The sequence below is a fragment of the Marmota monax genome, unplaced genomic scaffold, assembly GCF_021218885.2.
Source record: "Marmota monax isolate L192 unplaced genomic scaffold, Marmota_monax_Labrador192_F-V1.1 WCK01_AAM20220418_F8-fsc00069, whole genome shotgun sequence".
NCBI classification, from domain to species: Eukaryota; Metazoa; Chordata; class Mammalia; order Rodentia; family Sciuridae; genus Marmota; species Marmota monax.
The window spans coordinates 3844741-3859250 of NW_026695243.1; the positions used below are offsets into that span (position 1 = coordinate 3844741).

General features: G+C 43.7%; 1 pseudogene; it reads left to right on the plus strand.

Annotated features, from left to right (window-relative positions):
- The first annotated feature begins 1486 nt into the window (after positions 1-1486).
- Positions 1487-5634, plus strand: LOC124101284 (large ribosomal subunit protein eL29-like; annotated as a pseudogene).
- Positions 5635-14510: the final 8876 nt, after the last annotated feature.

Sequence of the window (14510 nt, forward strand, 5' to 3'; positions counted from 1 at the left end):
CCCAGTACTTAATGAAATCAACAACAAACAGAAAACTATCTAGTCTGCTAACCTGGAATAGAAATGAGAGAGTTTGGACAATGACCTGGATCAAATAAATGTTGGAAGTTTCCTACTAATGTCGAGAACCAAAGTTTCTTAGAATGCATAATAATTGTACTGGGGATTAAACCCAGGATGCACTACCACTGAGCTACATTTCCAAGTCTTTTATTTTTTATTTTAAGATACAGTCCTACTAAGTTGACCAGGCTGGCCCTGAATTTGTGATTCTCCTGCCTCAATTTCCCGAGTTGCTGGGCTTACAGGCATGTGCCACCACACCTGGGTCATTACATGACCTCTATGGAATAGACACTATGCTAAGCATTTGAAATAATACCAAACAACACTAAGGAGTAGGTTTTATAATTACCCTTATTTATAAAGATAATGATACTCAGATATAGAGAGGTTAAGTTACTCATCCCATATTACCCAGCTAGTGAATGATAGAGCCAGAATTTAGATCCAAACACCAACTCCAGAGACAACACTAGAAAAGTTGTGGAGACACCGCTAAGATTGGACACATAGTATCCCATGGGAATTTCCTCCTCCACCCAGTAAAGGATTTCTTGCCAGGCTTACAATAAGAAGAAAAAACACAGAATTCTAGTTTTGCATTTCTCCAACTTAAAAATTTGTGAAAATTAAACTAAAAAAATTCCCTGGGTTTTCTCATTCTTTAAAATGCAAAATAATAGTCTGGGTTTAGCTAAATGTTAAAGCACTTGTGTGAAGCCCTGGGCTTGAGTCCCAGAAACATAGTAAAATACATAAATTTTTTAAAAAAATGAAATACATGCTGGGCTCAGTGGTGTACACCTGTAATCCCAGTGGCTTCAGAGGCTGAAGCAGGAGAATCAAGGGTTCAAAGCCAGCCTTAGCAAAAGCGAGGCGCTAAGCAACTCAGTGAGACCTGCCTCTAAATAAAATACAAAATGGGGCTGAGGATGAGGCTCAGTGGTCGAGTGTCCCTGAGTTCAATCCCCAGTACCCCCTTGCAAAAAATGAAATACACAAAAATGTTAAAATCACATTTCCCTAGAACTGAAGCTTCTTTTGAAGAATCTTTTTCACATTCAGAATCCAAACAAAATATAAAACAGAAGAGGGTTCCATGTGTGCCAGGCCAGATGATCTCTTCTAAGATTCCATAACTAGGCACAGTGCTTGAAATGAGGGGCTGAATTCCCATTATGTTTGGTCAAGATTTGAGTGATGGAGTTTTTGTAATCAGGGTCCCACCAGGTAGCTTGGAGAGCCCATTTGGGTCCAAAGTCATGTTATATTATGAGGTATACACGCAAAGCTGAAGATTATTTTTCTGTCCTTCAGTTTTTGGTAATCACTGAATAAATCAGGATTTTCATTTTGTTGTTATTGTTGTTGCAAAAACTAACAATAAGAACTCCTATTTGAGGTCTCAACAGCTCCAAGAGTGGTGGCTCACAACATGGCCAAGTCCAAGAATCACACCACACACAACCAGTCCCGAAAATGGCACAGAAATGGCATCAAGAAACCCCGATCACAAAGATATTTATCTCTTAAGGGGGTAGACCCTAAGTTCCTGAGAAATATGCATTTTGCCAAGAAGCACAATAAGAAGGGCCTGAAAAAAATGCAGGCAAACAACGCCAAAGCCATGAGTGCACGTGCCGAGGCTACCAAGGCTCCTGCAAAGCCTAAGGAAGTTAAGCCCAAGATGCCAAAGGGTGCCAGCCGCAAGCTTGATCACCTTGCTAGCCCATCCCAAGCACGGGAAGCGTGCTCGTGCCCACATGGCCAGGGATCCCAGGCTCAGCCAGCCAAAGGCCAAAGCCCAAGGCAAGACCCAGGCTGCAACTCCAGCTCAAGTATCAGCTCCGGCTCCAGCTCTGGCTCCAGCTCTGTTCCCAAAGGTGTCCAGGCCCCCAAGGGTGCCCAGGTCCCTGCAAATAAGGACAGAAGGACTGGTGTGACCCCTGAGCCCCTGTCTATGGGAACTGGTGTCCTCCTGTGCTGTTTGTACAAATAAATCCAGAGGCAGGATCTTAAAAAAAAAAAAAAAAAGAACTTCTATTTGCAAATGACTTGTGGGTTTAAGTGAACATCATTGTCTTGACACGTGTACTTGAATATCATACATGTAAAACATGAATTCTTTGAGCTTATTAATAGAAAACCATATTACTCAAAAAATATTGTGTTAGTTTTCTGTTGCTGTAATGAAATATCTGAGAAAATCAGCTTACAAGAGGAAAGATGTCTTTTGATTCAGCTTCTGAAGTTTCAGATCCCTGGTAGGCTGGCTCCAAGGCAGAAATATCGTGGTGGAAGGGTGTGGTGGCAGAAGGCCACTAGGATTAAGACACAGTTCCCCAGGACCAATTCCCTTCAAGTAGGTCTCCCCTGCTGCAGTCTCCACCACCTCCCAACAGTCCAGCTAGGAACCCATCCATGGATTAAGCCATTGATGAAATCAGAGGCCTTGTGATCCATCACTTCCCAAAGCTTCAACATTACTGAATTGGGGACTAAGTCTTCAATGTGCCTTTGGGGGATATTTCAGATTCAAACTATAACAAATAGATACCTGAGAAAGTATATGATGTTTTGCTATTTAGAAATAACAAGGTTTTTTAAAAAATATTTTCAATAAAACTGTATAATCACATTCATGTAAGTTATATTCTTAATAAAAGAACTAAAATTATCCCATAGTAAGCAAAAAAAAAAGCACCACTAACATAGATGATGACTCAAAAAAACTTGGAGTATAATACTTTATTAGTGCATAAATGCATGATTGTTATATGACTTTATAGTTTTCAGCCATTCACTAAATAGATGGATTAAAGGAATACTTAGGACATGTGGGCCTAAGGGTACCAAATTAGTAACCTGCCTGTTTCGCACATGTTGGGGGTTAGGGACATTGCTTGGTGCCTCTTTTAATCCCTTGACAAAGATTTTGGGAATATTAAAAATGATTAAGGGCAGAACTCAAAAAGGCCACAAGATGTCGCTTTCTGACAACCTCTTGTTATAGCTAATATGGTAAAAGAAAAGGAACAGAGAAGGGTATTGATCATATTTTGATACAATAAACGAAAATGCACCCATTGGGATACAGAGCAATTGATGCATCTGGGCCCACAGTGGTTCCTTTCTAAAGTCTTCAAACTTAAAACATAGATCTTTTTTTTTTCTTTTTTCCTTTTGCCCCTGGAGCAACCCCTCCGAGTGTATTGGTATTAGTGCAGATGTGGGAAACAAACCAAATATTTTCCATTATTTCCTTTTGGTTTTCACAAACATTCAACAGAGTAATTCTGATGTCCTGAGCAGGTCTTATGTGATCCCTATTTTACAAACGAGGAAATCAAGGCACAGGAAAATGAAAATTCTAGCAGCCAAGTTTCTGAGGTTTGTACAGCCTGCTCCTCTCTCTCCCCCATGGCTCATAGCAGAGATGGTTGGGGGCAGGATTTGACTATTTTTGCTTTTTGGAAATTAATTTAAAATATTTTGTACTAAACGTTCTGGGATGGACTCATATTTATACTATGAAACAAGACTTCTCAGAAATTTTGTGGTTCCTCTAAGCCACTTTGAGTACCTCAGGGAATTCTCTGCTACAAGGGGTGTGGCTGAGCTGAGACTGTGACAAAGCACAGAATCCCCGAAGCCTATACAACAGCAACAGATTTTCTCACAGTTCTGGAGGCTGGAGATCCAAGGTCAAGGGGTCAGCAGGGCAGTGTCAGTTCTGGGCTGTCTTCTCTCTGTGGCTTTGCTTGGTCTTGCCTTTGTGTTAGCCTGTGCCCCAATCCTCCTTATAAGGACAACGATCACGCTGGACGAGGAGGGCCCACTCTAATAACCTTAGTTTTACCTTAACTACCTCTTTAAATGCACGAATATACTTGGTTATATTCTGAGGTCCTGCGGGTTAGGACTTCAACATGTGAATTTCAGAGGGAGAGGACACAATCCAGCCCACAACAGGGTAGAAAAGTTGAGAAGCCTGCATTATCCCTTCCAACTCTTTGCCATGAGAACAACAGTGTTCTAGTCTGTGTCCTCCACCTACAACACCAGACTTGAATGTTATTCACTTCTCTAAGAAAGCTCTCAATTAATCTGCTTTTGTTATGTGACTCCTTGGTTTTTTTAGCTTCATTTTGTTTTCAGCCAGGATCCAACCTGGGGCCTTGTGCATGCCAGGTAACTGCCTGACCACTGAGCCACACTCCCGACCCCTGATTGTGGAGCTTTTGCTTTTCATTTTGTTTATTGATTTATTTGGTACTGGGGATTGAAGCACTGAACCACTGAGTTACATCCTCAGCCCTTTTGTATTTTTTGAGACAGGGTCTCATTAAGTTGCTGAGGCGGGCTTTGAACTTGTGATCCTCCTGCCTCTGCCTTCAGTTGCTGGGATTACAGGCATGAGTCACCATGCCTGGCTCTTTTGCCTTTTAATGTTTTTGCCTAAGTACATCAATAGCCATCACTACTGATGCCTCAGAAAACTTATTAATCCTACAAATTTGAATTTCTAAATGAGTAAATATCAGTTTCTATAACCCACTGAAGCAAAAGCCTTCCAGAGTTTCTTATTCTTATAAAAGTCAAAAAGGTCCTGAAGGCCCAAAACTGATGACCCTTGGGGGTGATGTCCTGGCAAGACTGACCCATTTCTTGCTCTGACCTCACCAGAGGGAACTTCACACACTGGCAAACTAAGAGGCTGGCTGAAAGTACAGGAAGCTCTTGGTGGTGACCTATCAGATTCCCAGATAGAGCAGTAGTAGGTGGTTGGTGGTTGTGGTCTTTTGATTTTTTTTTTTTAATCTGGATTTTTGTTGCTTTGTCTTTTGGTTTTGTCTTGTTTTTCTAGCATCCTTAGTTGGTGTTCCTACTTAGGATGTGTGGTAACAGGAGTTAGGGATGGTTCAGTGCTACAGGGGCCTAGTTGGAATTGGGTTTGTGTTCCACGGAGTTGAAGAATGAACACTACAAACACCAAAGTAAACAATCGAGCAGGAATTTTACTTAAAAAGGTGAAAGACAGAACTCTTGAATGCAGGGCACCTGAGAGTGGTAAAAGTGCCATTTCAGTCTTACAATGTTCCTTCTTTTAAAGGCACCTAAAGAGAAGTTGATAAACTCCTCTTGACTGGCTCTTGGTATCTCAGTTGTCCCAGATTACACAGCCACGCTGTGACATGGAAACCAGAACTGCTTTATAACATGTTGGGGCGTGTTAAAATGGCTGTTCTCGTGCTTGCCCTCTTGATGACCTTTACTGACCCTTCCCTACTCTCGACTGCCTATCCTTTTCTATCTCCTTCATGGACCATTATCAGGTTCTGAGGAACGTTGGACAGGGTGGCTTTGCCCAGGTGAAAGTAACCCGCCATCTCCTCACCTGGGACAGAGATGGTCGTGAAAGTTCTACCAAAGGTAGAACAGAACATCCCCATCTTATCTGAACCGGATAGGCTGACGGCTGTGGAGCATCAAAACATGATCCAGCTCTTTCAGGTCATTGAGACCATCAAAAATATCTATGTCATCATGGAATATGCAGTTGGGGGATAGCTGTGGCCCCACATCCCAAGAGGAGGAGGCTCAGAGACTGTTCAGGCAGATCCCAAATGCCATGCACTACTGCCACAAGAAGGGTATTGTGCTCCTTGACCTGAAGGTGGGAAATATCCTGGTGGATGCCAGAGGCAACATCAAACTCATCAACTTCAGCCCAAGCACCAGATTCATGACCAGGTGTAAGTTAAACAAGTTCTGGGGCACCCTCTTAAATACCTTAACTCTGAAGTCATCTAGAGGAAAAAACATGAGGGCTCCCCTGTGGACATCCGGAACCTGGGTGTCGTTCTATATTTGATGGTCACAGGGAGACACCCATTTCCATAGACCACCGCTAAGCAGCTGAAGGAGCTGATCATGCATGAAAGGTAAAATATCCCCTGTACACCAAATAATGATGTTGGACCCCACACAGAGGTCCACAGTAGAGCAGATCCTGGGGCATCCACGGCTGAGCCAGAGTGAGGACTATTGGCCCAGTTGTTCTAGTGAGCCACTCTCCCAACACCTAGACCTCACAATTGTGACAATAGGTCACATGAGCAAATCGAAAATACGATGACGCAATGGCCATGTACCTGATACTCCAACACCAGAAAAGCCAGCAGCAGGCCACAAGTTCCAGGTGAAACACGTGCCTTGGGGGGTTGCACAGGTCCCATGCTCAGGCCCTACGGATCCTTCCAATCTCCCTGTCTGCCCAAAGAGCAGTGCCAGTAGCCCACCCTTCCCACCTTCCCTTGAGAACAGCAACTGCCTGAGGAGACCAAGCAGTCAGGGCAGAAGGGCGGTGGGAAAGCCAGCATGCCTGCCATTCACCTTCACTTCCTGCATGCGAGGACCCCCACTCCCAGCATAGCCTCCCAGTATGACCCTGTGCCCCCCATACCCAACGCCTTGAGGATCCTCAGTAGGTGGGTCACAGGACACAGCAGCAATTTCTCCCAAGGTACCTCCACAGGGCAATTCCATGACAACAGCAAGGGTTGGAAAAGAGTGACCAGGAGGATCACCTCCTGCATTGAACAACTGTTACATGACAAGCTTCTGCAGGCTGGCATTCAGAAAAAAAGTGGCTCCCATGGAAGGAGGGCAGAAACGTGCTAGATTGAGAAATAGAGTGGCTCCAATGAAAATGAAGAGCTGAGACAGACAAAACCAGTGGACAGCCAGAAGCCCCTGGGCCCTGTGGATCCTGACGTCATGGTGGAGGCACTGATCAGGCATGGACTCAAACAGCTGCAGAAGTGAAGTGGACAAACTGGCTCAGGCTTCTCCCCACAGGCTCCAGCCAGCCCGCGGAGCTTCCTCTGCCGGCACCTGCAAGAGACATCAGGGACTTTTTTCCCTGGGATACTTCCCCCTGCCTGGCTCCTCTCTGTCCTTTCCCTGTTTCTGGGATCAGACGGATGGTTCTTAATAAATTTCTGTTTCTCACAAACTGTATAATAGAATTGATGTTCCAAAGATCATTTTTAAAAAGGCAAATTAAAAAAGAAAAGAAAGGGGCGGGTCTTATAGCAAGGACAGGAGCCCAGCTACCATCCTCTCCAAGGCCTGGCCCACTGTGCTCACTCTCATGCTCAGTATAGACTGAGACTCACTCCCCTGAGCCAGTGTAGATGGAACTCACTTGCCTTGATCCTTTGTAAATGGAGACTTGCTCCCCTTGAGCCAGTGTAGACTTGATTTACTTCGAGCTAGTTGCTTTCTGGATTTCAGTGTCTGGAGAGGGTGGCTGGCAGCTGGGCTGCTGCAGCTGCTGCTCCTGCCAGATGCTTCTCCCACCCTTCTAAGGCCATCTGCCATCTCCACCAGGGCAAGGCAATCGGTGGTACCCCTGGAGAAAAAATTTCTGATCGTATTTTTGTTTTCCAGGACTCTGCTGCATTTTATTGTGGGGAGGGACTCAGCAGGTTCGCCGCGGGAAGCGACAGGGCTGGAAGGGTCTGAATGTGGAAGGGCGGGATGGACGGGGTAGGAGGCCGTGGGTAGGAGGGAGCGACAGGGGGCCTGCCTGCGGGGCAGGGGTTCCAGGGGCAGGTGCTGGGGGGTCGCGCGGGCCTGGGCGGCAGGCCTTCAGAGTCGGGGCTGGGACGAGGGTGGGGATGGACGCCGAGGTCACCGAGCCCGGCCCTGGGGGTGGCGCTCAGGGGCGGGGCTGGGGACGGGGGCGGACCCCGCCACCGCCGGTCCACCCAGCCCACCCGGCCGCCACACCTGGCTCGCTGCCGTGGCCCGCTGGCTCCGCCGGCCTCTCCGGGACCGCGCCACACCCACCTCCGGCCCCGCTGCTCTCCTGGTCCGGCCGCGGCCGCGGCTAACGGACCCTGGGCCCGCGGTGTTTGAAACGGCGGCCTCGCGGCTCCGCTGCCCCGGGCTCGCTCCCTGCGCCGCGAGCTGGGCCGTTTTTGTTGTTGTTGTTTGGTTTTGTTTTTTTTGTACTAGAAATTGAACTCTCAGGGGCAGTTATTTTTTAGAGACAGGGACTCACTAACTTGCTTAGGGCCTCTCTTAGTTTCTGAGGCTGGCTTTGAACTTGTGATCCTCCTGCCTCAGCCGCCTGAGCGGGGATTACAGGTGTTCAACTTTGGAGCAACTTAAGTACCGGGAACAGATGTGTATTTACAGTGTATATTCTGTAGACTTAAACAATTTTATAGACTTTAACAATTTATAGACTTTAACAATTACATATTTTAATTATGGAAAACACAGAAAAGCAAAAAGATCATAACAACTCAGAGAAAACTATCAACAATCTGTTATCTTTTCAATCTTATTTTTATGTACATATGACACGTATTTCTTTCCTTACCAAATAGTAATTGTTCTCTGGAAATAGTTCTGTGGCCTACATTTTAACCTAATATTTTCCATATTACCCAATATCCTTTATGCAAAAAATGTCTTTAATCACTTATTTGATGAACTTCTGGGGTTTGGACATTTATATTGCTTCCAATTTTCCTATGTAGTAAATAATGCTATGATGAGCATATTTGTAAGCATGTATGATTGTTTTTCTTATAACACATTCTTACAGTGGAATTCTTAAATCATAGAACATGCAAACTCCTGAAGTTTCTGCTCTCATTGCTCAGGTATCTTGAATGTGCCCTGCTTCAGTTTACAGCACTCTGCCCAGCAAAGACTCAAGTAGCTATTGTCTCCCATTCAAGGGACAGAGATTTGACTGACAAACAAAAGATCTGGCCACTTTAAGAAGTAAAAAGTAGCAGAGAGGTATAAAAGTGTTTAGTTCTTTACACATTTATTGGCCATTTATCTCCTATCTTTGATGAATGGTTTATTGCTTTGATGATGATTTCCATCCTTTTTTCTTACTTTTTTTTTGTACTGGGGATTGAACTCAGAGACAGTCAACCACTGAGCCACACCCCAAGCCCTAGTTTGTATTTTATTTAGAGACAGGGTCTTACTGAGTTGCTAAGCGCCTCACCATTGCTGAGGCTGGCTTTGAACTTGAGATCCTCCTGTCTCAGCCTCCCGAGCTGCTGGGACTACAGGTGGGTGCCACCGTCCTTGGCTCTTACTGACTTTTATGTGCTGTTTATAAATATTAAACCTATAACCTATTTGATGTAAATGTATTTTAAATACTTTTCCCACATTACATTTGTCTTTTTATATGATTCCCGGTTTTTTTCTGCATACACATTTGAAATGTTGCTGTGATCAGCCCTGCAAGCTTGAGTTTTCTCTTTTTTGTCCTTGATGCAGCTCTTAGGAAGGCCTTTCTTCTCTCTAAGAGTATATAAACAGTTAGTTGTCTTTATTTTACTTGTGTCTTTTTTTTTTCATTTAAAAAATATTTTATGGTAAAATATACATAACATGAAATTTACCATTTTAGTGCACAATTCTGTGGTATTAGGTACATTTACAATGTTGTGCAACTATCACCACTATCCAGTTCTAGAACTTTTTTATAATTTGAAACAGAAACTCCATACCCATTAGAATGGATAAAGAAAATGTGATATAAGCACATAATGGGATATTACCCTGGCTTAAAAAATAAGGAAATCCTGCCTATTCGCAACAACATGAATGGGCCTGGAGACAGTATTTCAAGTGAAACAAGCCGGATGTGGAAGGGCAAATATTACATGATACCACTTATATGAGAAAACTCAAATAGTTCAAGTTGTAGAAGCCAAGTACAGAATGGTGGCTGCCAGGGGGTGGGGCAGGAGAAAATGAGGAGTATTGGTCAAAGGGAACAACGTCTCAGTCATGTAGATTAAGCCCTAGAGATCTACTATACAACGTAGTGCTGGCAGTTAACAACACTGTATGGTACACTTAAAATTTTTGCTATTGGGGTAGACCCCATGTTGTTATCACAAGTAGAAAGAGGGCGACAGGAAACCTGTGGAGGTGATGGATATTTTTATGGCGATGATTGTGGTGATGGTGTCATAGTTTATACTTATTGCCAAACTCATTAAGATGTATACTTTAAATATGTACAGATTTTTGTTTATCAATCATAACTTCATAAATTTTTTTTTTTAAGAAATTCTAGCCAGGTGTGGTGGTGCATGCCTGTAATCCCAAAGATTCAGGAGGCTGAGGCAGGAGGACTACATCCTCAGAAATTTAGCAAGGCCCTAAGCAACTTAGCAAGATCTTGGCTGGAGGTATAGTTCAGTGGTAGAGGGCCCCAGTAGAGGATTCAAACCCCAGTACCAAAAAAGAAATTAATTCCGTTCCCATTTTACAATAAATCCCATTTCTCCTCCCACCTGCCCCTAGTAACTACTTTCTGTCTCTATGACTGTGCCAATTCTAGGTACTCATATAAGTGGGATCATACAATATTTGTCCTTTGGCTTATTTCACTTAGCATAATGCCCTCCAATTTCATTCATTTTGTAACTGAATAATATTCCATTGTGTAGTAGGGGACAGACAATACAGGGCACCAAAGACAGCAGGAAACAGTTTCATTTGGCTACAGCAAGGTTCAGAGGGCACGGCTTTCACTGTAATCAATCAATCCCCCTGAACCCTGAATTCAGGTAGGTTCAGAACTTTACACCCAGCATGTAAGGGGAGGGGCTCAGAAGTTCACAGTCTGCAGAAGTTCACACAAAAACAGCTTTTTCTTTCACTGTTCTGGGCAAGTTAACCCTTCAAGGACAGCGCTAGAGAAGGGGAGAGCTTCTTCTCCCCTTTCTTCCCTCCTCTGCCAGATGTTACTATGGAGCCCAATTAGTTACCTCCTCTCTTATCTTTGAAAGGTAAACATCTCTGTGAAGCTCCAGCCCAAGGCCAGGAGCCTAGATAAAAGAATCTGTTTTTCTTATTACACTCTGCATTTGCCAGCACACGCTGACAAACTATTATGTATGTTGTTATTTATATTAGACAGTCCATCAATGTTTGTGAAAAACTAGTAAAGGGGCATTCAACACCTGGAGTGTTGATCTCTTCCAGGCCAAGTAAGATAGAGCAACAGGAAATAAGAATTTTAACTACATTGAACTCTTTTGTAGAGATTCTTGTGCTGATAGTCCTAAGATCAGTTATGGTGAAGGTTTCTGGAGAAGCTTCATTAAGATTTTCTGTGGAGGAGGGGTGCCACTACAATTGCATTGTGTCGTGATTTCACTTTTTGAATACAGTTCTCTACCAACCCAAACTCTATTTTGATAAATAGTGCTAGGGTCTAAATGTTGGTGTCCAAACTTTCTATATCTGAACTTAATACCCAATATAATAGTATCAAGCAGTGGGGCCATTAGGAGATGATTAGGTCATTAGGGTGGAGCCCTTATGAATGAGATTAGTGTCCTTATAAAAGAAGTTTGAGGTAGTTTGCTTTTTCTGCCCCTGGAGGAAGTGCCAAGAAGGTGCCAGCTTTCAAACAGAAAGCAACTTCTTGCCACTGGATCTTCTAGCACCTTGATCTTTGACTCTCCAGCTTCCAGAACTGTGAGCATATATTTCTGTTGTTTAAAAATTTACCCAGTCTAAAGTATTTTGTTTACAGCTGCTCAAATGGACTAAGACAGATGGTAAAAGGTAAATACCTAAAGAAAACTTAGTAGTTGTTTCCCCCACTGATATGAAATTCTAATGTTCTCCTATGTCCCAATGCCATGCATTTCAGCTAGGGCAATACTCTCCCAAGGGGGCACAAATTGTTTCCTGAGGTACAAAAAAATCTTATGTGTAAAGCACAGATATAGATAGATAGATTTTATGTTCCTTATTGTATATTTGTTAGACTAGTCATTCAGTGTTTTTTAACTTTTGTCTTTGTTGATTCCTTCTTGCTTTTATTTGCTTGAATGGTTGTTTTTATATTCATCTAAAATAATACAAGCATTTAAATTCCCTCTGTTAATACTCACCACATCCCACAGTAGCTTTTTACCGAGTGATTGCTACATGGCAGGTACTATAGTAAGTGCTTTACAAGTCTTATGTAACCAACCCTCCCTTCAAGCCTATGAGGTAGGTATTACCATCATTTCACAGATAAGAAAACTGGAACTCAGGGAAGCAAAATAACTTATCCACGGTTTCACATTAAATAATCAATTGTGCTGAAATTCTGATCCTGGAGTCCATATTAATTCCAGTAACTTAAGCATTCAGTGCTGAATTTTGATACATGAAAGTTTTTATTGTCTTCTACTCTCCCCACCAAATGGTTTATATTGGCAGCTTCTATTTTTCCTTTTACCCAACAGTTATTTAGACAATCTATTTTTATTTCCAAGAGATTTTATTATGTGATTAGGTTTTTCATATTATTTTCAAATCCTCATACGTTGTGGACAAAGTACTCAGGCAAATTCTGCCCACCCTTTGAGGGGAGGGGTACTGGGAATTGAACCAAGGGGCACTCTACCACTGAGCTACATCCTCAATGTTTTTTGAGACCTCGTCTTGCAAAATTGCTGAGGAGCTCACTAAGTTGCTGAGGCTATCCTCAAATTCATGATCTTCCTGACTCCTGAGTTTCTGGAGTGAGAGGTAAGGAAGGGCCCTGTACTCAGCTGTGGGTTGCTCTTAATACAGAACATGGGGCTGTGTAAGTGTTCAGTAAACGTTAGCTGTAACCAAAGGCCAATAAAGTAGAGCTCAAGGCAAAAAGCAGTAAACACAAAGGATGGTAGGTAATATAGAAGAGTTCACCTTGCTGAAAATCGAGAAATGCTACAGTTGCAATGGGAGATTTTAACACACCACTTTCAAGTCTTTGTAAGATTTTTCTTATTCTATTTTTTGCCCCAGTACTGGGGATTGGACCTAGGGCCACTCTGTACCACCAAACTACATACCCAGCACTTTACTATTTTTTTTTTTTTTGAGACACGGTGCACTAAATTGCTGACTGGCCTTGAACTCAACTTCCAAAGTGACTGAAATTATAGATGTGCACCACCAGCTTAAATTCTGCTTTTTTGGAATAAAAAATTTCTTTATGACAAGGAACACAATGTAAAAGACTAGATATTCTCTACTTGATTTATACTATATTCTTAGTATAGCATTCTGATCTCTCCATCCATTTTTTTTTTTAATATTAGAAAGGCTAGGCCATGTACACGCCTGTAATTCCAGCGATCTGGGAGGCTGAGGCTCTTTCTCAAAAATAAAATAAAATAAAAAATAAATAAATAAATTTAAATAGATTAAAAGGTCTGGGGCTATAGCTCAGTGGTAAAGTGCCCCTGGGATCAAGCCCCAGTATATGTTCCCTGCCCCCGCTCAAAGGCATCCCGCATATTTAATTTATTTACAAAAAAAAATCTAAAGGTAGGTGTGGATCCAGATTTTGTGTATGAACACAAAATTGGGAAGGATGATGAATGTTTATTTAGAACAAGAAAATAAACCATAATGAATTAAGAGATCTCTTCTGGCATTTAGGAGAAATGCTTACTGTATGCAACCTTCTCACCTAGGGGACTACAAATTCCAGTGGCCTCTGCATGTGAACTTAAAGCTCATTAGCTTCACATAAATTGGATGGGGAAGAGTAAGAGCTACAGTTACCTCTATAGGAAAAAAAAAAAAAAAAACCAAGGTCGAGCAGAATCTGAACAGCATGCACTCCCAGCCCTCGCCTTCACCCCTCTTGGCTTCTCATTAGGGTCTGTGACCGCTCAGTAGGGTTTCGCCGCGGAGGGCAGAGCAGGATCTGACGAAGCCCCTAAAAGAGAGGCGGACGGGAATGAGCTGTATAGCCTTAATAGAGAAAGGTGCTTTGGGAGCTACAGGGAGAAAATTTAAGGGAAAGACATAAAGTGAGGCAGGAAACTGGGAGAGTTAGCCAGACCCTAGGTACTTCCATTTATTTAGAAAATGTTCGGAACCCTTCCACGCCCCAGGCGTGACTCTAGATCGCCGCAGCGCAGCGAAGGGGCCTGGAACGAGGCGAATGAGAGCCGGGACCGAGGCGGAGGACGCGGGCCGGGCGCTGTCACTGGCGTGCTAAAGACACGCCAAGCGAAGAGGTGGGCGCGAGTCCCTTGAATAGCGCCGTAAGTGGGGATCCAAGCCCGGCGACCTTCTCAGCCAATGGCTGCGCGATGCGCCGGTCCACCAAGGGAAAAGACGGACAGCCTATTAGGCAGCAGAGGGCGCCGTACGAGGGCAGTGTAGCCAGGGACAGACGTCTCCTTCCATATTTCTTCTCACGGTTAACCTACCCCAGCGCTTCCACGCTAATGATTTGACACCCGCCTCACGCACCTCAGCTGCCCTCAGTAAAGATGGCTGACAGGAGCGGAGGAAAAGCCGGAAGTGGGCGGGCCTGGGAGGAGCCGGCAGCAGGCAGGGCGGGTCCTGATTTGAGGCGAGGGCGGGGCCACCGCCCCCACCTG